The sequence below is a fragment of the Hevea brasiliensis genome, chromosome 9 (genome assembly GCF_030052815.1).
Source record: "Hevea brasiliensis isolate MT/VB/25A 57/8 chromosome 9, ASM3005281v1, whole genome shotgun sequence".
Classification (NCBI taxonomy): domain Eukaryota; kingdom Viridiplantae; phylum Streptophyta; class Magnoliopsida; order Malpighiales; family Euphorbiaceae; genus Hevea; species Hevea brasiliensis.
This window is the reverse complement of record NC_079501.1, coordinates 41,512,661-41,537,739: the sequence shown is the minus strand read 5'-3', so window position 1 is coordinate 41,537,739 and position 25,079 is coordinate 41,512,661.

Here is a 25,079-nt window from a genome sequence, read left to right as displayed (position 1 = left end):
AAATGAACCAAGTTACTGAATTAATGTATATATAACCATACTAAACAAATGAATCATACACATTCACTATACATTTATTTTCTTGCTATTTTCTTCTATTATATTATTGCACCACTAAGCATTATTGCTTAGCGCGTTGCTTTTGCCACGCGTAGGTACTAGAGATCCCGATCGTGAGCCCAGTAGACCACAGACTGGGTGAGTCCATTTGATAGTTCTGCTTAGTGTCCGTGTCACCTCACTACCTGCAGTGCATTGGTAGGGCACTAGGTGTCATTTTGTCATTTTGATATTTTGTAGCAGATTTTTCTTCATATGTAATTAAACTTGTGTAATGTATATTGATGTATATGTAAATTATGGAAATTGTATTTGTTAATGGAATAGTAAATGTTTACTTGTGATTTATATGCGAACATCACATGTGAATGATGAATGAAAATGGAAATTGAAATGTGGAAATCTTGATATTGAGTTTGGTGTTGATAATGGATGTTTGAGAAATATTGTTGAGATTTTGGATATTGGAGTTTGAGATGATGAAATAAAAATATTGGAAGTGTTTTTAACAGGTTTCGAAGAATGGTTTTCTCCATTTTTAGCCGGTACTCCACCGGATTTTCTTTAAAAATTTTTGAAACCTTAAATGAATGATACTTTTGATAAAGGGTTTAAATAAATTGTATTTCGTAAATTATATGCAAAAGCATTGTATAAATTAATTGAGGAATATTAGAGTGTGCCGGTACACCGTGTGGCATACTTACTCGGGTATACTGTACACGGGTAAGAGGTGTCACAAGTTTCATGGTTTTGAATGGTTATTTAAGGTGAATTAGGTGTGTAGATCATGAATGTACACTTTGAAATGCATTAGATTGAACTTTATGTGTAGCTAGGGTTTTGAGCAAGTGAAAAATTGAAGAAAAATTTGAGAATTAGCCAAATGATGTAGTTGACCTTATTTGAGTTGAGAAATGGTCAATTGTAACCATTTGTGGTGTGTATGAATTGTTAAAACCAAGTTCCAATTCGGATTGGTTAGGGTCAATCTGCAGACAACTTGACCTAGGTCCCTTTCAGGGACCCAAACTAAAAATTTACCACCCCAATTGGTGTGAGGCCAATTGGGAATGAAACTAGACACAAAATGGCACATTTTTCATTCGGGAATCATGCCCAGAAAGTGACCATAACTTAGTGAACAATTAGGCCAAATCTAAAATTGGGCACACTGCCCTGTACAAAAATTACTAAATGAATAGTAGTTACATAAATTACTATAACTTGGTCTAGGAAGGTCCAAATAATCTGAATTTTATACCGATAGAAAGCTGAGACATAGCCCTACAACTTTCATGAAGAAAACAAACCCAAATTTTGACCATAACCTGTTTGAAAAACCACATACAGTCAACCCACAAAAACTGCCAATAACCAAGAATTTGCCCAGAATTCTGGGTAACACCAAGTCTGCCTAGCCATGTTCAAATGACCATAGCTAGGGCTACAAAACTCCAAATGGAGTGATTCAAAAAGGGAAATAAAGTTAAGACAATAAGGAATAACTTCTATGAAGAAAACTTGGCCAAAGTACTACAGTAACTTGACTAATGGAACAGTGTAAAACAGGATACCAAATCTGAAATTTTGGAATTTCAACTAGGAGACTTAAGATTTGAGGAAAACAACTAAAACCAACAAGTTAGGTAATCAAAATGTGGTATGTGGGTGAAATTAAAAGTCTCATACCTGTTAAGCATTAGAAAGTCAACAATTTGACTTGAATAGTGTCATAAATAGATTTGAAATTATTTTTGGATTAATTATAAATTATGATACTGAAACACTGTGAAATTGTGTGTTTAAGTTGAAAAGAATACCAGGAAAGAACTCGAGGCATCGATTCAAGGCCAAGAGGCGACTCGCATAAGGTTTGTGCACAACATAGAAATTTTTGTAAATTTTCTTTTGCAAATTGTTTTGAATAAATTATAACTTAATTGTTTTGAAATGTTTATTATGCTTTTCACTTAAATTGTTGAAAAGTTTACTTGTATTTGTTTGAAATGGCAATAAATGTTTAGTAAATTGCTAAGACAGTTTTGAAACCACAGTGTCATGACCATATATTTGAATGTCTCACTAGTAGGACTAGTGGAAGAATTAGTTATGAATTTTGATTCCTTCTCTGGCTGAAGTGTTGAGGTGTGTGCCAGTAGAAGAAGAAATTTGAATGGGTACCCATATATTTGAGCTAGTTAGCCTTGTGATTTCTCATAAGCCTTCGGCTATTGAGAAGAATATTGTTTCGAATGGCATGATATAACTGTGTGTTTTTATGAAATTCATTTTGAGACTTCCTAAATGAAAGTGTTTGAACTAAAAATTTATAAATCATGTTTTGTATATATTTTTCATGTTCAGCTCAATATTTGAATAAATGTGATTTGAATTTTGCATAAATGTTATTTTAGTATGTTATGCATCACTGAGTCATAGTACTCACCGATGGCTGTTATTGCTGTCACAGATATAAAGACTAGTGGAGCAACAAAGTGAGCTGCTGAGGATCTTGGAGGCACCTTTCCTGAAGTTTTGTCGGGTATAATTTTATAGCCTAAATGCAATGTTTATATTTGTGTATGTAACTGTATGTACATGTAATAACTGGTCATGAGTAGTTGTATAGAGTTTGTAATAATATTAATTTGGATTTTCTCATGTATATTTTGGATAATGAATGTAATGTGATTTTACTTTAATGAAAAATGAATGGAATTATTGAGTATTATTTTTTACGACAATTGAATTGAGAAATGATATTGAATTGTGTTGAGGTTGTAATGACTTTGATGAAATGAGATATTGAAAGTGTTTTTACAGGTTTTTGAAGAACTGTTTTCTTTAAATACGGACGGCACTTTGCTGAAATTTTTCTAAAAAATTTGCGTGAAAATAAAATGGACAAAAATTTGAACTAGTTTCTAAACTTCTATTAAATGTAAGAAAATGCTCACCACTTCTAAAAATATAAGAAAATGGTTTTAAAATCCCTTATAGGGTACTTAATGAGTTATCGGTAGGTGAAGTTCGGTAGTTCATTAGGTATTCTACGAGATCATGTTATGCTTTACAGAGGGGTAAGGTGTGGTAACAATTCATTTGACTAATTAGGTAAAATGTTAACTTTTTCATACTTAATAGGTATACTAGTTCTGATTACACTCACATACCACATTTTGGGTTACAATTATGTTGGCATTGATTGCCAATTGAAATTCAAAACTTCCTAAGAGCAATTCCAATTTTTCAATTTTTATTTCCAAAGTTTATTGTTCCATTAGATCTATCTACAGTGGAAATTTGGCCAACGTTTCTTCACCAAAGTTGTTCCTTAATGTCTTAGTTTTAATTCCCTTTTTTAATCACTCCATTTGGAGTTTTGTAGCTCAAGTTATGCCACTTTTACTTAGGCTGGCTAGACTGGTCAAATCCCAGAAATTCTGGGCAATTTAGGTTCTGGCAGATTTGGTGAGTCAACTTTGTTTGGCAATTTGGCTAGGTTATAGTCCGAATTTGGGTTTCTGTTCTTCATGAAAATTGTTCTACTATGTTTAGGATTTTCATTGGCATAAAAATCAGGTCATGTGGACCTTTTTACACTAAGTTATGACTATTTGAACAAGTACTATTCATATGGTCAGTTTTGTCTAGTGGCAGGGTACCTAATCCGGATTCAACCTAATTTTACACCAACTTCTGGTCAGTTTTAGGACAAGGTTGCTATATGAAAATTGTTGCTTTGGTCTTAATTTTCACCTCCAATTCGCCTCACACCAATTGGAGCAACAAAATTCTAGTTCTAGCTATTTGAGTGGGTAAGGGTCAAGCTGTCCAGATTTGGGCATTAAACCTACATACTTTAATTTAATTCCATGCATTCAATTACACTCATAAGCACACCAATTGACCAATTTAAACATCAACATTGTCAATTGGTCATCAATTTACCAAAATCCCCAAATTTCCCCAAAATCCTAATGGCCAAGAACCCTAATTGTCCAATTGCCAAAATTCATGAAATTAAGATGTAGTAATCACCTATTCTTACTCGTCTAAGCGTGAATACACAATTAATTGGATCAAAAACATATTATTTCCTCACGAATCCATGGCTATCTGAAATTACCCAAGTTCCCTAACATACCATTTTTGTTTCAATTTTAACAAATCTCACTCAAATTAAATGTCCAAATATGAATTGAAAGAGAGGAATAGAAGGATTTTCACAAACCTTTTTTTTTTTTTTTGAATTTCCAATTTCCCTCTTCCTTTTTGCTCCCAATCACTCTACCAAGGTCCAAAAGCAAGGTTTACTTAAGGGAGATATGGGATTTGTGGCTAAATTTAGGGTTACCAAAGCTTGAGATGGGCTTTCATGGAGGAAGAGGAAAAAAAAAAAAAAAAAGAGATGAGAGAGAGTGAATTTGGCACATTTGAAGAAGATGGGTAATTTTAACTTTTTTTTTTCACTTGCCTTTTATGTTGTTATTATCTCCTAATTTCAAAAGTTAAAATTATAATTTATTATTGTATCATGTTTGCCTAAGCATGATGTCATAAATTTCCTCATTTAAATTTCCTATCTTTTCCTTTCATTTACCTCTTATGTTTTTAATTATTTTTCATAATTTTAATTTCATACATTTTAATGGATCATTAGGTCAAAAGTCACCTCTAAGGGTGAATTGACCATTTTGCCCCTTATCGGTCTGATCCGTTTTTCCAATAGCACTAAATTGCTTTCGAAACTTTAGTTCAATTATTTTAGCTGGTTCTCTATTCTTTTCTGTGGTTTTCACATTACCATTAGCTTGAAAATTATCCTTAGGCCTAGGGTGCCATAGGGTCCCACACGAAATCAGGGTAGCGATTGAGCTCGCAGTCACTTCCCAGTGCGGTCACCCATCACTGTGACCTCAGCTCATTTAACCCATTATGCTTTGTTTTCTTCATTTCCATTTTACCTTCATATAATTGTTATTAATTTTTTTTTTCATGGCTTTTCTAGGTGACTTAGATATTGTTTTACACATCCCAACTGTCCGAGCAGACACTGGTCACCGGAACAGTGGAATGTACCGAACTACTGAACATAGGGGTGTTACAATTCTCTCTCCCTTGAAATAAATTTTGTCTCAAAATTTTACCTGATACTAATTTCTTAACAATTGTGGGTGCTGCCTCCTCATGTCCTCCTCACGCTCCCAAGTAGCCTCCTGGTTTGAATGGTGGTTCCACAGCACCTTAACCAGTGGTATTTGCTTGTTCCTCAGCTGCTTCATCTCATATGCCAGAATTTCTATGGGCTCTTCCTCGTAAGTGAGGTCTGGATTCACTTCAATCTCTTCTACTGGTAGAACATGTGAGGGGTCTGATTGATACCTCCTTAACATAGATATGTGGAAGACATTATGTATCTTTTCCAACTCTAGAGGTAGTGCCAATCGGTATGCCAGAGGATCCACTCTTTCCAGTACCTCATACAGCCCAATGAAACGAGGACTTAGCTTCCCCTTTCTGTTAAATCTCATAATTCTCTTCCAAGGGGAAACCTTGAGGAATACCTTGTCACCCCCTGTATATTTAATATCTCGCCTCTTCAAAGCAATATAGGACTTCTGACGATCTGATGCAGCCTTGAGTCTACTTCTGATAAGTTTAATCTTTTCTTCTGTCTGCTGAACAATTTCTAGGCCAATCAGTTTCCTTTCACCCACTTCATCCCAACACAGAGGAGTTCTACACTTCCTGCCATACAGAGCTTCATATGGAGGCATCCCTATGCTTGATTTATAGCTATTATTATAGGCAAACTCAATCAAAGGCAAGTGTATCCCAACTACCTTCAAATTGTCACACCTTACCCTCTGTAAGGCATAACATGATCCGTAAAATATCTAATGAACTACCAAACTTTACGTACTGATAATTCATTAAGTACACTACAAGGGATTTTAAAACCATTTCTTACATTTTGGAAGTGGTGAGTGTTTTGGTAGGAATTAAAATCATTTAATTGAAGTTTCAAAACTAGTTAAAACTTTTGCCTTTTTTATTTTTCCGCAAATTTTATAAAAATTTCGGTAGAGTATCGTCTGTATTTTGAGAAAACAGTTCTTCAAATACCTGAGAAAAACACTTCCAATAAATTTTTCCACAACTCCCAACCTCTAAATAATCTCAATTCAACATAACTCAAATCAATTCCATAATTCAATCAAAGTTTCTCATCTCAAAATATTTCGTCATTTCATTCACATTGCATTTAAAATTTAATTTACACATACAGGTCTTAATTTACAAAAAGAAAATCTAAAATACCATTATTTTAAGTTACTGTACAACTGCTCAACTTTACATTGATACATAAAACATTACAATGTTTACATCAAATAATTACAAGGGTATAAATAAATACCCGTACAAAGGTGATCAAAGAAGTTCTTGCCAATCCAGCAGCTCACTCTGCTGCATTTTCCTTGCCTTTATCTGCGATAACAAAATAAGCTATCACTGAGTATAAAAATACTCAGTGGTGCATAATAAAAATTAAAATGCAGTACATAAAACATTCCTTGAAAAATTCACAATTTGAATATTTTATAATCACATTTCACAATTTATCAAAACTCATTATAGCACAATTTTGGTCGAATAATTTAATAAACGCAGTATTGCCAATTCATACACAACTTAAGCCACGACACAAAATTTTCGATCAATGCCATGTTGTACACCACGATAAAGCAATCTATAACCCCACTAATCGAAATCAATGAGGGAGGTGGCTAGCTATCTAATGAGGTACTCATCCAATCTACAACCTCAATTGGTAAACCAGAGAGGGAGGAAAATAATCGATCTCGACCCCATAAATGGAAGAGGAATAATAAGACACTGTCATGCTAAGTGTGAATCAGAAATCCATTTCAAACATTTTATTCAAATATTGCATACAAAAATCAAATCAATTTCTAAAGTTACAATTTCATCACAAAGTGGCAACACAAAAGTTCTTAAACTCATAATGCGTACTAAATCAATTTTTCAACGATAAAATGGTTAAATAGAGTTTATTGTGCACAAACCTGACGTGAGTCTGAAGGAATGAAAGCGTGAAAAACACAAGATTATACCATTGAATTCAAAAAAATTTCGCCTAGGGTCACATGCACCATGCAAGATTTATTTTTATCTATTTGATTTCAATGATAAACAACATATTAAAACTCTTTTAATATGTTTTTGGATCTGTATTTGCCATTTAAGATTTTAAAATTAATCAGATTAATTTTAGAACCCTAGATTAAATCAAGAACGATTACACTAACCTCTTGATGCAATGCAGCGTGTCTGCGCCTTTGAGATTCGTCTTCAGGACACCAAATGTTGTCCCTCTAGCTTGTCCACACCAAGAACACCTATGGCAGCCCTTGAACAGCCTCTAAAGCTTTTTCTATTAATTAGAAATTCAAGTTCTGCCTTTTAAGAGATTAGAGATGTAAACAGGACACTAGAAACAATTTCTAGTGTTCTTAATTCAAGAGATTGATGGCTAATCTCTTTGAATTGATGAGAGATGAAGAAGAAGAGATAAAAACCCTCAAAGTGGCGTGACAAAGGAGTGTGGCTGCTGGTTGTGTTTTATTTTCTCATAACAACACTTAAATAGCTAGGTTAACACATTAAACCCTTGCCACATGTCACCCTTTTATTAGCTCTAGGTTTAAGTGACCCAATCACATTGTGCCAAGTGTCAAACCTATATTTAATCTTGATTTTAATCATCTTACATGATTAAAAAACATTTGGCAAGCTTATGTGTAATCCCATGTGTCACCATCTCATGGTGCCACGTGTCACACTGTGAAATGACCAAAATGCCCCTGTGTCTTAATTTTGAGTTCTTAACCCAAAATAATTATTTTCTTCTTCTAATTAATTTATATCAAATATAAATTAATTAATTAATCTCTATTAATTAATTTCTCATCAATTAAATTCATATTTAAACACTTTAAATATAAATTTAACTTATATTATACATCCAATAATCTAGATTTGGTTTCAAGTCATGCTAGGGACTTTGCAATCTAATTGCAAACCAAACCTATTTAATTAATCAATTTAAACTCTTTAATTAATTAATTAAATCATGTTTCATTAGGTGATAACTTGTGTATGTGTGTGACTTACTAGGCTCATCACTAATTGGTAATGAGACATGATATCAACTCTTAATATCATCAGAACTCTTTCTTACCATAAATGATTTCTCTAAATCATTTTATGAACCTCATAGACCATGGTTAACACCTAGCATAGCATGCCATGGCCACCCAATTAGTAATAAGATTTACCTTAAATGAACCTATAATCATATGTTACCATGCACTAGAATCTCTACATTACAAAATCCCAACTCAAATTTGAGTCATGGTTTATGTCAAACTCCATTTGCTATGAATATTATGTTCTCTTTTAATTCCAGTTCTTGATTAAAAGATTTTTCTCATCGAAACTCTTTTACGAATAAATCTATCTGTCTGGCAGAACTTGAAACATCAAGAACAATTAAATGAACATAGGATTTTATCTCTATTTACTTAGAGGAACAGATTCCATCTTGATCAACACCTACCTCCATATATAACTAGCAAGAGCCAACACATGCCCATATACCCATACATAGTACAAGTATGAAAGCGATATCAAACTCAAACTACCTATATACAAGATAATCGTGCTATCTCGGTCTAAAGATTATATGCCTTGATATGATTTATGACAAAACATTGACAAGAGTAAACTCCATGTGCTTGTCATAAGTGTCACTAGTTGACCTACTTATCATTTATAAGTGCCTATCATGTTTGTCATATGGCATGAGACTCACCATTCCATCTTATTTATATCTCATATAAATAACTTGGGAACAAACATGAATACAATCTTTCTGGATAAGTCATGTCCTTATTATGAAGTATCCTCGATTGTGAACCTATTTATGATACTTTGTGCTAGAAATATTGTTACTCATATTCTTAACAACTTAAGAATAATATTTCTAACAAAATATCAATGAACCTTTTCTATTACACATAAATATATTATATAAATGGAAAAGTGGAAATGCCTTTTATTAATAAAAATATATACAAGATACATACTAAATGATATGCTCTAGGGCATACTACTAACAATCTCCCACTAGCACTAGAGCCATTCATTACAATATCTTAGACCTATCTTCTCAAGATGTCGGTCTAACTGAGTCTGTGACATAGGCTTAGTGAATGGATCAGCTGGATTTTCAGCTGATGCTATTTTCTGCATGGCTACATCTCCTCGCCCAACTATATGTCTGATAATGTGGTAGTGCCTTTCTATGTGTTTGGATTTTGGGTGAGACCTTAGTTCCTTAGCTCAGATGATCGCTGCTCCATTGTTGTCACGAAGGTAGTGGAACCGCCGACTCAATGGAAGGAACTACTGTAAGTTCTCACACGAACTTCTTTATCCAAGCGACTTCCTTTGCAAAGATCTCGATGCAAAGAATATACTCAGCCTCTGTAGTGGAATCTGCAGTCGTGCTCTATTTGGAACTCTTCCAAATGACTGCACCTCCATTACAAATGAACACATATCTAGAGGTAGACTTTCTATCATCGATATCTGATTGGAAGTCAGAATCAGTATAACCATCTAATTGCAAGTCTCCACCTCCATAAATCAAGAATAAATCCTTAGTTCTTCTCAAGTACTTAAGGATATTCTTGACTGCTATCCAGTGTTCTAAACCTGGATTGGATTGATACCTGCTAGTCAAACTAATAGCATATGCGATATCTGGCCTAGTACATAACATTGCATACATTAAACTTCCAATAGCCGAAGCATATGGAATCCTGGCCATCTTATCTCTTTCTTCAGGTGTCTTTGGAGACATCTCTTTAGAAAGATGAATACCATGTCTCAATGGTAACAATCCTCTCTTGGAATCAAGCATGTTAAACCTCTTTAACACCTTTTCCAATTATAGACTTTGGGATAAACCAATTATTCTTTTCGCTTTATCTCTATAGATGCGAATCCCAAGAATATAGGTTGCCTCCCCTAAGTCTTTCATGGAGAATGTATTTGACAACCATACCTTTATAGTTGTCAACATACCTGTGTCATTACCCATCAATAGTATGTCATTCACATATAAGACAAGGAAAGTGATAGCACTGTCACTAACCTTCTTATATACACATGGCTCATCCTCATTTTTGATAAAACCAAAGGATTTAATGGCTTCATCAAAATGGATGTTCCAACTCCTCGAAGATTGTTTCAACCCATAAATGGATTGCTTTAGCTTGCATACCTTGGAACCATCTTGGGATTCAAATCCCCTAGGTTGTTCCATGAAAATGTTTTCTTCAATGTATCCATTGAGAAAAGCTGTTTTGACATCCATCTGCCAAATCTCATAATCATAGTATGCAGCTATTGCTAATAAAATCCTAATTGATTTAAGCATGGCAACAGGCGAGAAAGTCTCCTCATAGTCTATTCCTTGCCTTTGGTGAAACCCTTTCGCTACTAGCCTTGCCCTATAGGTCTCTACCTTTCCATCAGAACCAATTTTCTTCTTGAAAACCCATTTGTTCCTTATAGGTACAATACCTTCAGGTGGGTCAACAAGATCCCAAACTTGATTCTTATACATGGAATCAATCTCGGATTTCATAGCATCAATCCATTTTGAAGAGTCTATATCTAATATAGCTTCTTCATAGGTAAGTGGATCATCTCCATGATCTACTTCTTCATGAGTAAACAACTCTTGTTCTTCTTCATGAAGAAAACCATATCTCACTGGTGGGTGAGATACCCTGGTTGTTCTACGAGGAATAGCTGTAGATGTTTCATCAATGGGTATAGGTTGACTAGATGGATTTATATCCATCTGATCGGTTGGTTGGTTAGAATTCTCCAATTCTAACTCTATTTGCCTTCCTTTGCCTCCTTCTTGAACAAACTGTTGTTCAAGAAATGTGGCATCTCTACTTATCACAACCTTTTGTAAAGTAGGCAAATAAAAATAATATCCAAAACTATCTTTTGGATATCCAACAAATCGACCCTTTTCTGATCTGGTCTCCAATTTATCAGTGTTCAGCTTTTTTATATAAGCTGGACAACCCCAAATCTTAACATGCTTAAGACTTGGTTTTCTTCCATGCCATATCTCATAAGGTGTGGAAGAAACTGATTTTGATGGAATCCTATTCAGAATATACAAAGCTGATTCTAATGCAAATCCCCAAAAGGAGATTGGCATATCAGTATAGCTCATCATACTACGTACCATATCCAATAGGGTACGATTTCTCCTTTCAGATACACCATTCACCGTATGGCGTTCTGGAGGAGTCGGTGAGAAACAATGCCATGCTCTCTCAAGTATTCATCAAATTCAAGACTCAAATATTCACCTCCACGATCCGATCAAGAGCTTTAATATTCTTTCCTGTTTGATTTTCTACTTCAGATTTAAATTCTTTGAACTTTTCAAAAGATTCATGTTTGTATTTCATCAAATACAAATACCCAAACCTTGATTTATCATCAGTAAAGGTAATAAAATAATGAAAACCTCCTCTAGCCATTTCTTTAAATGGACCACATACATCACTATGTATTAGCTCCAAAATATTTTCAGCTCTTAGCCCCTGTCCAACAAAGGGTGATCTAGTCATTTTGCCCTGAAGGCAAGATTCACAAGTTGGAGTAGGCTCAGAGCCCAATGAGGATAGAATCCCCATTTTCTCCAATTTTGCAATCCTATCTTCTGCAACATGACATAACCTTAAGTGCCAAATATATTTTGAACTTGGTTTTCACCATGGCATTGCATTCATTTAGATTGCTATATTCTAGACAGTGGAAACACTTTCTTACTGGTAATGGAAACACTTTCTTATTGGCAATGGAAACACTTTCCTGTTGGTAGTGGAAACACTTTCCTTTGCCTTCATCAGCTTTAGTCTTCCTTTTCTGTTTAGCTATTTTCTTAGAAGGACCAGGAATCTGAGGTTTCTTTTTCTTATTGCCCTTCTTCTTGTTGGACTTTCCAGCAGAAGAAGATGCAACCAAAGCTACCTCTTTTCCTTTATTGCCTGGCATATTCTTTTGGGCAATAACCAGCATGTTGAGTAAACCAGCTAAGGTGCATTCCTGTTTAGTCATATGGAAATTTGTCACAAAATTCCCCAAAGACTCAGGAAGGGACTGAAGGATCAAATCCGTTTGTAGTTGGAAATCCATGTTGAAGTCAAGATGTTCCAACTGCTCAATCAGCCGAATCATCTTGTGGACATGATCCCCAACATTCTGTCCCTCAGACATCCTCATACGGAATAGCTGTCTAGATATCTCATACCTAGCATTCCTGCTGTGCTCACCATACAACTCTTGTAGGTGAAGGAGGATCTCACTCGCACTCTTCATGTTCTCATGTTGCTTCTGTAACTCATTACTCATGGAAGCAAGCATGTAACACTTAGCTCTCATATCATGCTCCTTCCACTTGTCCAAAGTTTCATGTTCCTCTTGTGTGGCCTCTGGAGGTAAGGGACCAGGAACATTTGAATCTAGAACATATCCTATATGTTCAAGGTTCAGGACAAGTTTCAAATTTCTTAGCCAATCAGACAGATTAGGTCCTGTCAACCTATTGTGATCAAGTATGCTTGCAAGGATATTGGATGGTGGTGGTTATTTTGTGATCATTTTTATCAAAAAATTAACTGTAGAAAATAACCAGATTAATTTGTAAATGTATTATGTAATTAACCAAAATAATTATGGTCTTTTAATCAAATTGGTCCTCCCACTAACTTAGCGAATCCTACACTTCCAAAGTAGAAAACGGAAATTCTAGTTGGATGGATTTCTAGTGGGTGATTGAATTCTTATAATTCTATTGATCATCCTCAGGTACATCCATTATTGGAATTACAATAAACTATAAGTGAGCAACTCTTTGCCCATCACATCTCATGTGAGGTTCAATCCTTTACCTAGCCCCTAATGCTCAAAATCTCAGGTACATCCATTATTGACTTATCTTGCATTAGTTAAGTTGATCCCATTGAGTCAGTAATTATGCAAATAATTTTACTGTCCTCAGGTACATCCAATATTGGCCACCAAACCATTTACATATTTACAACATCTCATGCTTAACAATTATTCTTAAGAAAATCTCTTAAATTAATTGCATCTCATGCAACTATTTAAAATTTCTTAAAATAATTGCCCCAATGGAGGGCTTATGTTATAATTACTTTAATTATAGCATTTCCAACTTAATCATTTGTTTGGAAGAATTTATGGTCATTCTATTTACTATTAAGGTCTCACTTTGCACATTATCCATTTAGCATGCATATATCATATAATTGCATACATTCCCATACATCTCATGCATTCATGGATAAGCAGTAAATATGGTATGATCATGGACTTTCTAAGGGATTCAATTCTGAGCCACCAAGAATTGAATCAGGGCATTCCTAGGTGCATTTCATTCATTCATTTTACAAGAGTTGCTGAAGGAGTACATAATCAACACTTGATCTTGAATTCCTCCCATTGGTCCCACCAATGCTCTTGACCTCCTTGAACTTCTTGCAATCCAATATTACATAGTAATCCTTGGCATACCAAGGCGAATTTACAAGAACTTAAATAAATAAAATTACAACCCAAAAATTATTACAAACTTAATAATACATGCCCAAAATAAATTAAAATAAATTAATTAATTTACAATCCCAAAGAAACATAAAAGAAATAAATCCACATTGGTCTTTTATAGTCTATGATCATCCATCATGCATATCACTATTTAACAATTAAATAAAACATACATACTTAAATTAAATTGAATATCTCATATTCAACTTAAAAATCCAGATTTGAATATGATTCAAATAAATTTAAAAATTCAGATTTGAATCTCATTCAAACAAATTTAAAAATTCAGATTTGAATCACATTCAAACAACTTCAAAAATTCAGATTTGAATCACATTCAAATATTTTTTAAAAAATCAGATTTGAATCACATTCAAATATTTTTTAAAAAATCAGATCTGAATTTTATTGAATCAATTTTAAAAAATCAGATTTAAATATGATTCAAACAACTTTAAAAATTCAGATTTGAATCACATTCAAACAACTTTTAAAATTCATATTTGAATCACATTCAAACAATTTAATTAGACATAAAATGGATCTTAAATCATACAATTAAATCATATAATCAACAATCTAAATGGCAAATATAGTGGCTCTGATACCAATTGAAGGAACGGAAGCGTGAAAAACACAAGATTATACCATTGAATTCAAAAAAATTTCGCCTAGGGTCACATGCACCATGCAAGATTTATTTTTATCTATTTGATTTCAATGATAAACAATATATTAAAACTCTTTTAATATGTTTTTGGATCTGTATTTGCCATTTAAGATTTTAAAATTAACCAGATTAATTTTAGAACCCTAGATTAAATCAAGAACGATTACACTAACCTCTTGATGCACTGCAGCGTGTCTGCGCCTTTGAGATTCGTCTTCAAGACACCAAATGTTGTCCCTCTAGCTTGTCCACACCAAGAACACCTATGGCAGCCCTTGAACAGCCTCTAAAGCTTTTTCTATTAATTAGAAATTCAAGTTCTGCCTTTTAAGAGATTAGAGATGTAAACAGGACACTAGAAATAATTTCTAGTGTTCTTAATTCAAGAGATTGATGGCTAATCTCTTTGAATTAATGAGAGATGAAGAAGAAGAGATAAAAACCCTCAAAGTGGCGTGACAAAGGAGTGTGGCTGCTGGTTGTGTTTTATTTTCTCATAACAACACTTAAATAGCTAGGTTAACACATTAAACCCTTGCCACATGTCACCCTTTGATTAGCTCTAGGTTTAAGTGACCCAATCACATTGTGCCAAGTGTCAAACCTATATTTAATCTTGATTTTAATCATCTTACATGATTAAAAAACATTTGGCAAGCTTATGTGTAATCTCATGTGTCACCATCTCATGGTGCCACGTGTCACACTGTGAAATGACCAAAATGCCCCTGTGTCTTAATTTTGAGTTCTTAACCCAAAATAATTATTTTCTTCTTCTAATTAATTTATATCAAATATAAATTAATTAATTAATCTCTATTAATTAATTTCTCATCAATTAAATTCATATTTAAACACTTTAAATATAAATTTAACTTATATTATACATCCAATAATCTAGATTTGGTTTCAAGTCATGCTAGGGACTTTGCAATCTAATTGCAAACCAAACCTATTTAATTAATCAATTTAAACTCTTTAATTAATTAATTAAATCATATTTCATTAGGTGATAACTTGTGTATGTGTGTGACTTACTAGGCTCATCACTAATTGGCAATGAGACATGATATCAACTCTTAATATCATCAGAACTCTTTCTTACCATAAATGATTTCTCTAAATCATTTTATGAACCTCATAGACCATGGTTAACACCTAGCATAGCATGCCATGGCCGCCCAATTAGTAATAAGATTTACCTTAAATGAACCTATAATCATATGTTACCATGCACTAGAATCTCTCTCACATAAAATCTCAACTCAAGCCGAGTCATGGTTTATGTCAAACTCCATTTGCTATGAATATTATGTTCTCTTTTAATTCCAGTTCTTGATTAAAAGATTTTTCTCATCGAAACTCTTTCGAATAAATCTATCTGTCTTGGCCAGGAACTTGAAACATCAAGAACAATTAAATGAACATAGGATTTTATCTCTATTTACTTAGAGGAACAGATTCCATCTTGATCAACACCTACCTCCATATATAACTAGCAGGAGCCAACACATGCCCATATACCCATACATAGTACAAGTATGAAAGCAGTATCAAACTCAAACTACCTATATACAAGATAACTATGCTATCTCAGGTCTAAAGATTATATGCACTGATATGATTTATGACAAAACATTGACAAGAGTAAACTCCATGTGCTTGTCATAAGTGTCACTGGTTCGGCCTACTTATCATTTATAAGTGCCTATCATGTTTGTCATATGGCATGAGACTCACCATTCCATCTTATTTATATCTCATATAAATAACTTGGGAACAAACATGAATACAATCTTTCTGGATAAGTCATGTCCTTATTGTGAAGTATCCTCGATTGTGAACCTATTTATAATACTTTGTGCTAGAAATATTGTCACTCATATTCTTAACAACTTAAGAATAATATTTCTAACAAAATATCAATGGACCTTTTCTATTACACATAAATATATTATGTAAACGGAAAAGTGGAAATGCCTTTTATTAATAAAAGTATATACAAGATACATACTAAATGATATGCTCTAGGGCATACTACTAACAGAGTCGTCTCTAGGCCTTGACTCAGTCTCTCAAACTTTCTGAGTCTTTTTCAGCTGAAACACAAAATTTATAGTATCTGAGTATCTTTACTTCATAACAATTCCAATAACTAATTCCAATATGTTTAAACTTACGTTCTTGCAAATTTCATGTTGAGGTTACCATTCATGGTACTATTCAACTCAAAAATTGACTTTCTTATACGTAAAAGATATGGGAACTCCAACTATACTCACATACCACATTTTGGTCACCAATTTTGTTGGCTTTGGTTGTTTTCTCAAAACTTAGGTCTTTTAGGCAAAATTGCAAATTTTCAGTTCTTATGTTGCACTGCTCCATTGGTCATTTTTCTGTTAGAATTTGGCTAAGTTTTCTTCATAGAAATTGTCCCTTAATTTCTTAACTTTATTCTCCTTTCTGAATCACTCCATTTGGAGTTTTTTTAGCTCAAGTTATAGCCATTTGAATCATGGCTGCCGGATTAGACTTACCCAGATTTTTTGGGCAAATTCTGGTTCTGGCAGTTTTAGGTCACCAAATTTTGGTGGCCAAATGACTTGGTTAAGGAAATAATTTGGGTTTGTGTTCTTCATGAAAGTTTTAGATCTATATCTCAACTTTCCACTGGTAAAATTTCAGGTCATTTAGACTTGCCTAACCCAAGTTATGGCCAAATGAACAAATACTGTTCATTTGGTCATTTTTGTACTGGTCAGATTGCCTAAGTCCAGCTTTGATCAATTTGTTCACTAGGTTTTGGTCACTTTTTGGGCATGCTTCCTAAATATAAAATGTTCCATTTTGTGTCTATTTTCATTCCCAATTAGCCTCACACCAATTGGATTTATAAATTTTCAGTTTTGATCCCTAAAAGAGACCTTGGTCCTACTGCTAAGCAATCCGAATTTGCATTTGGTTCCAACACTTCAACATATACCAATTGGTTACAAATGACCATTTCTCACCTTAAACAAGGTCAAACACACCATTTAATACATTATCACATTTTTGTCTCTAAAACCCTAGATGCCAAAATCCTAATTCACATATTTATTACATTTAATCAATTCTAAGCATACCAACATCACTTCCACCTTCAATTAAGCTTCCTAACATAATTAATTCAATCAAAACACAAGCAAATCACTCCCTTCAAAGGCTGGCTAAATTTTTCTTTGGTCCTCCAACAATTATTTTTATTTCATTTTAAGCATAATTCTAGGTTTATTCAACTATAAACACAATTAATTCAACTAACAAATCAAGTTTAGTTTACTAAGCTTAGTGTAAAAAATTTTTCCTCTTCAAACCTCTTCCTTTCTTCTTTCTTTCTTCTTTCTTTCTTCTTCAATCTTCTTCTCAACACTCAAATACAAGTTTTAACTAAGAAATCTATAAATTCTATGGCTCAAATCTTGGGTTTAAGAAGCTTTTTAGTGAGCTTTAGTGGAAGAAGTTAAGAAAAATGAGAGAGATGAGAGAGGAGAGGTGGACAACAACTTTGAAGAAGATAAGTCTTTTTTTTTTTCTTTTCTTTTTCTTTTATGGATTTATCCTTTAAGAAGACCATAAAATAAATTAATTAAATTTATTAATTATTTATTTATTGCATCATGCATGATGTCATGCATGATGTCACCCTTCACTTTTCTTTTTTCCTTTTTTTTATTTATTTTTCCATTAGTTCTTTAATTTAATTTCCGATTCCAAAATTTTCTTTTCTCTGATTTTATTTAACAGTTAGGTCAGGAGTCAGCTCTTAGGATCAATTGACCAAATTGCCCCTCGCCGGTTTGACTCAGTTTGCAAATAATTCAATATTTCTTTCAGCTCTCTGACCTAATTATTTGACCGGCTTAACAATTCTTTTTCATGATTTTCTCTTTTCCACTGTGTTCACAATAGTCCTAAAGACCGTGGCGTCACATTTTATGATTCAAAATTTGAGTTTAAATCGACTTCGTAATCCTTCCCGAGAAGGTCACCCATCGCTGTGACTCTCGGCTCATTTAACTTCTTATGTTATGTTTTTCTTATTTATACTTAACTAATTGACAATTACTAATTATTTGTATTTATGGCTTATCTAGTTGTCTTAAGTATGGTTCGAATCCCTTTAATTATCCGGACTAACACCGGTCACTGGAATAGTGAAATATTCCAGGCTATGCAAATAGGGGTGTTGCAATTCTCTCCCCCTTAAAATAAATTTCGTCTCGAAATATTACCTGGTATCAATCTCTGAACAACTATGGGTGCTGTCCCCTCATGTCCTCCTCTCGTTCCCAAGTAGCCTCCTAGCCCGAATGATGGTTCCATAGCACTTTCACTAACGGGATCTACTTGTTCCGTAGCTACTTCACCTCATAAGCCAGAATCTTTATGGGTTCTTCCTCATATGTGAGGTCTGGATTCACTTTAATTTCTTCTACTGGTAGTACATGAGATGGGTCTGATCTATACCTCCTCAACATGGATACATGGAAGACATTATGTATCTTCTCTAACTCTGGAGGTAGTGCCAAACGATATGCCAAAGGGCCCACTCTTTCTAGAACCTCATAAGGCCCAATGAAACGAGGACTCAGTTTCCCCTTCCTGCCAAATCTCATAATCCTCTTCCAAGGGGAAACCTTGAGAAATACTTTGTCACCCACTGCATATTTAATATCCCTTCTCTTCATATCAACATAGGATTTCTGATGGTCTGATGCAGTCTTAAGTTGATCTCTGATCACCCTAATTTTCTCCTCAGTCTGCTGAACAATTTCGGACCCAATCATCTTCCTTTCACCCTCGTCATCCCAATACAACAGGGTTCTACATTTTTTGCCATACAAAGCTTCATATGGAGGCATCCTAATGCTTGATTGGTAGCTGTTGTTATAAGCAAACTCAATCAAAGGCAAGTATGTGTCCCAACTGCCCTCAAACTCAATCACGCAAGCCCGTAGCATGTCCTCCAAGATTTGAATTACCCTCTCAGATTGGCCATCTGTCTGTGGGTGGAATGCAGTACTGAAGTTCAATCTAGTTCCTAGCGCTCTCTGAAGAATACCCCAGAATCTAGAAGTGAACCTAGGATCTCTGGCTGATACGATGGATACTGGCACTCCATGCAGTCTCACAATCTCATCTATATACAACTTGGCCAATCTTTCTAAACTGTAGTCCATCCGAACTGGCAGAAAATGAGCAAACTTGGTCAGTCTGTCAACAATGACCCAAACTGCATCATGACTCTTCTGTGTCCTCGGAAGTCCCATCACAAAATCCATAGTTATTCTCTCCCATTTCCATTCTGGCACTAGTAGTGGATGTAACAACCCAGTTTATACTTGATGCTCTGCCTTCACTTGCTTACAAGTTAGGCATTTGGAAACAAATTTGGCCTCATCTCTTTTCATACCCATCTACCAATAATGCTCCTTTAGCCCTTTATACATTTTTGTACAACCAGGGTGCTTGGCAAAAGGAGACTTATGTGCTTCCTTCAAAATGATCTGCCTCAAATCAACATCATTAGGAACACACATTCTACCCTGGTGTAGCAATAGACCATCATATCTTATTGAGAATTCTGGTTTCTTGCCCTGCCGAACTTCTTCTAACAATTTCTGATACTTCTAATCATTCTGAGCAGCCATTCCGATCTGATCAATCAACACTGGCTATACATGCCATGCAACTATTGTCTGCCCCTCATCATTAATCTCTAAGCTGGCATGTAATGATCTCAACTCATGCACCATAGATAAAGGAGTAACCCGTAGACTTGCCATAGTCTTACGACTTAAGGCGTCAGCCATAACATTAGCTTTCCCTAGCTGATAGTCTATCAAACAATCATAGTCTTTTATCAACTCTAACCATCTCCTCTATCTCAAATTTAGCTCTTTCTGGGTGCCCAAATACTTCAAACTCTTATGATCTGTGTAGATGTAGCATTTCTCCCCATACAAATAGTGCCTCCAAATCTTAAGAGCAAATACAATAGTTGCAAGCTCCAAGTCATGGGTCAGATAGTTCCTCTCATGCGGTTTTAGCTAATGTGATGCATAGGCAATGACATTTCGATCTTTCATCAACACACATCCTAACCCATTGTGAGAAGCATCACTATAAATTGTATATTCTTTACCCGGTGCAGGTAAAGCTAGGACTGGATTCTCAGTCAAACACCTCTTCAATTCATAAAAACTCTGTTGGTATTTGTCCATTCACTGAAATTTCACATCTTTCCTAAGTAGCTTGGTCAATGGAGATTCCAACATGGAGAATCCTTTCACAAAACGACGGTAGTATCCAGCTAACCCCAGGAAACTACGAATCTTTGTAATATTTTTGGGTGGCTTCCAATTAAGGACAGCTTCTATCTTGCTAGAATCTACCTTAATACATGCCCCAAGAAATATATTTCTTCCAGGACAAAATTCACACTTCAACAATTTGGCGTATAGCTGTTTCTCCCTCAAATTTGCAAGACAATTCACAGATGTCTATCATGCTCTTTTGCACTCCTCGAATAGACCAATATATCATCTATGAATACCATAACAAACTGATCGAGGTATGGTCTGAAGATAATGTTCATCAGATCCATAAAAGTAGCCGGAGCATTAGTTAACCCGAATGGCATGACCAAGAACTCATAATGGCCATAGGGGGTTCTAAAAGCAATTTTAGGAATACTCTGCTCTTGTACTTTCAGCTGATAATAACCTGATCTCAGGTTAATTTTGGAGAACACAACTGCACCCCTTAACTGATCAAACAAGTCATCAAGTGGGGCAATGGGTATTTGTTCTTTATTGTCACCTTATTCAACTGTCGATAGTCAATGCATAATCGAAGAGTGCCATCTTTCTTCTTTACAAACAACACTGGCGCTCCCCAAGGTGACACACTAGGGCAGATAAAGCCCTTGTCAAGCAGTTCTTGCAACTGCACTTTCAATTTTTTTAGTTCTGCTGGTGCCATTCTGTATGGCATTATGGAGATTGGGTCCACACTAGGCATAACATCAATTTCAAACTGTACTCCCCTTTTTGGAGGTAATCTTGGCAATTCATCAGGAAATACATCCGGAAAGTCACATACTGTGGGCATGTCTCTCAATGCTGGACTAACCACTTGGGTGTCTATCACATGCTCCAAGTAAGCTTCACACCCCTTCCTAATCATTTTTCTGGCCAATGCAGCTGAAATGATGTTTGATGGCAATAACTGCCTCTCCCCATGTATTACTATATCACCATACTGAGGGAGACCAAAAGTGACTGTCTTCAGTCTACAGTCAATCATTGCTTGATGCCTGGCTAACCAATCCAAGCCCAAGATAATATCATAATCTCTTAAGGGCATTTCAATCAAATTAGATAGAAAAGTGTGTCCTTGGATCACCAAAGGACAATCCCTATATAGTCTATTTACCCTGACTTCCTGGCCTAATGGACTAGTTACTAGCACATCATAGTCCATTGATACATACTGAATAGCAGTAGAACACATCACACTAGCACTGACATATGAATGTGTGGAGCCAGGATCAAATAACACATATACATCTTGGTCAAGGATGGAGAAAATACCAGCTACTACGTCTGATATTTCAGCCTCCTCCCTTTGACGCATGGTATACACTCCGACTGGTGCACCACTGGGTACTGGCTGGTTAACAGTGCTTTGACTTCCAGGAGTATTACCAGGACCCCTACCTCTGCCTCTACCTCTACCTCTACCCGCTGGCTGTGAGCCTCTAGGTGCAGAGACTTGGGCTGATCCCCCAGATGTAGCAGAAGGCCCAAACTTGCATGGACTAGTACAATCCTTAGCAAAATGTCTGCTCCCTCCACAGTTATATCATGCACCTATGGCCTTGAAACACACCCCACCGTGTGTTCTACCATAAGTTTCACACTGCTAGACTGATAAAGATCCTCGAGAAGCTTGTTGGGTCTGCTGACTAGATCGGGGTGGTCTTTGGCTAGAGAATCTGCCTCTGCCAGATCTGTGAGAACTACATCCTCCATACTATTTCCTCTTCCCTGAACCACTTTCAAGTGCTTGACTAGTCGTCTTTTCAGTCTTCTCTTTCTCTTGTGTACCCTTCTTCACTGCCCCTTATGATTCTATCCTTTCCAGTTCTAGGGCTTGTGAAATCAGCTCAGAAAAATTCTGGTGTCTAAATCCCACAACTTGCATCCTTAGATTCAGCCTTAACCCGGACTCAAACCTCTTACATCTATCTTTAGGGGTGGAGACTAAGCTTTCAGCATAACTGCTTAGCCTTGAAAAGTCCCGTTCATACTCTGCTATTGTTCTATCCCCTTGTTTCAAACTCAGGAATTCCTGTAACTTCATATCCACATAAGCATCAGGAACCCACTTCTGTCGAAACTCCCTCAAAAATCTGACCATGTAACACCCCTATGTTCGGTAGTGCATTCTACTGTTTCAGTGACAGTGTCTGTCCGGACAGCTAGGATGCTTGGAATTATATTTAAATATTAGTGTGGAGAGATAAGGTAATGAAATACAAGAAAAGAAAACATAAGAAAAATAAAGGAAAAATAATAGCAATGAAATGTAACCAAGTTAAACGAGCCGAGAACCTCAGCGATGGGTGACCGCACTGGGAAGTTGCGGCGTGGACCGTTGACAAGCCCTGGACCTCGAGGAACCCTGGAAAGTATTTTTAAGACTTAAATGAAAATCTATTGAAGTATAAATATAATTAGAAATATCAAAGAAAAATTTATTAATTAGTACAAAAAAAAATTAATTAATTAATACAAAGAAAAATGAAAAATCGAGAAACAGACAAAATTCGGTGTTACCAAAAAATTGGAAATATAATTCGAAGTGGGGTATTTTGGTTATTTGACACCTAGAGTTGCCTTTTGACCTCAATTTTTATTAAAAATAACTGATATTACACTTTAGAAATGACATGAAAAATTAAATTAAGATACATTATGTAAATAGTAAAATATTAGTGGCAAATGAGCAAAATTAAGGAAATTAAGATTAATGAATTGTTTAACCAAGTTAGTGCTCCACTAGTGACATCTTAAGGGACCCATATTAAGCATTAGTGGACTGAAACTACCATCTTCAACCTCAAAGATAAGAACCACCCGAATGGAAAAACACCATGAATCCTCCATAGCCGTCCATGGTGAGAGCTCCATGCAAGCATGTTCTAGCCACTTTTTTCACTAGGTTCCTTCATTAACTTTGCTCCTCACCTTGCAAGGAAGAGTTTGATAGAAATTTTAAGAAGTTTAGTGAGGTTTTGATCAAGCTTGAAAAGTGGCAAGTGAGTGTTTTCAATTCTTGTTTCATTAAAAATGTAACCAATGTTGTGGGTAGTTGATTTATGGAAGAATTTTTATTGTTGATGAATTATTGGAGTTGAGCCATTTAGGCAGCCATGAAACCTCACCCATGAATAGCTTGTCCTTGCATGTAAATGGTTATTTGGATGATGATTTAAATGTTTAATTGTATTGAAGTTGAATTCCATGTGTAAGGTTTGATTTGTAAGCTTGAAAAGTGAAAATGGAAGTTGATTGATATGTGTAAACTTGTGGCAGCCTCATGAAGAAGATTGAAGTGTTTAAGTTCATGAAATATTGTTGAATTATGTTGCTTATGGTGGCAGCATGTGAATGTGAATAATTGTTTGGATTTGGACATGTGAATGAGGTATGTTCATGTGGTTAAATTATTGTAATTGGACTTTGAAAATTCTGAGTTATAATGTGTATATTGAGAGTGGTTACAACCTGCCCAAAATAACCAAAATGTGATGTAAAGTGTGTTAATGTTATGGTACCAAATCAAAATTGGCATGAAAGGTAAACTGGGAAAGTATTGAATATGTAATTGGTAACTGTTGAAAAATGTATAGCAAGGCAGTGTGTGTTTTAGCTTAGAACTTTAAGTGTGTGACTCCAATTAGTATGAGACCAATTGGAGGTGAAACTAGGCACAAAATGTACCAACTTTCATGAAGGAAGCTTACCTAAATTCTGCTTAGAAGGTGACTTAAAAAATGACCAAATTTGGATTAGTGACTTGAAAGCCTGAAAATTGACCATTTAGGCAGCAGTTAGTGTTTTCACCATAACTTACTCAAAACAGGTCCAAATGACCTGAAATTTTTACCATGAATTTAGACATAGATCTAAAATTCTTATGAAGACACCAAAGCCCAGAAATGGCCAGAACCAAGCCAAATAGCTTACACAAGTTCAGGTACCAAAATTGGCCGAACCAAAAGTGACCTAAGCCTACCATTTTAGTGCATTTTGTCCAGCATTGATAAATCGACCATATCTTGGTCTACACAACTCAGAATGTCACACCCTACCCCTCTGTAAGGCATAACATGATCCCGTAGTATACCTAATGAATTACCAACTCCGTCTACTGATAATCCATTAAATACACTATAAGGGATTTTAAAAACTTTTCTTCTTTTACAGTGGTGAGCACTATTTACAGGTGTGAAAGACTTTGGTGAACTGAAGTGAAA